Source organism: Penaeus monodon, chromosome 29 (genome assembly GCF_015228065.2).
Source record: "Penaeus monodon isolate SGIC_2016 chromosome 29, NSTDA_Pmon_1, whole genome shotgun sequence".
Lineage (NCBI taxonomy): Eukaryota > Metazoa > Arthropoda > Malacostraca > Decapoda > Penaeidae > Penaeus > Penaeus monodon.
This window is the reverse complement of record NC_051414.1, coordinates 13,058,209-13,058,474: the sequence shown is the minus strand read 5'-3', so window position 1 is coordinate 13,058,474 and position 266 is coordinate 13,058,209.

The following is a 266-nucleotide window of genomic DNA, read 5'->3' as shown; positions in this document are numbered from 1 at the left end:
ACATTATTGAAGAACTAGTAATTTTGTCTATTGCCATTAAGTTGCATGAAATTGCTGCATAGCTGTATAGGTTTGTGAAATCATTATGTGACGGAAATGTAAAGGATTCTTATACTTATACATGGGATGAAATGCAGTAATCAGTTTAAATGCTACTTGCTTGTGCAGACTATAATGCCATGGTAATGCAGTTAACAACATATAAAAGAAACAATGGCAACTGAAATACTGAATAACAAAAATATTAAATGACTTGTCCTTTACCG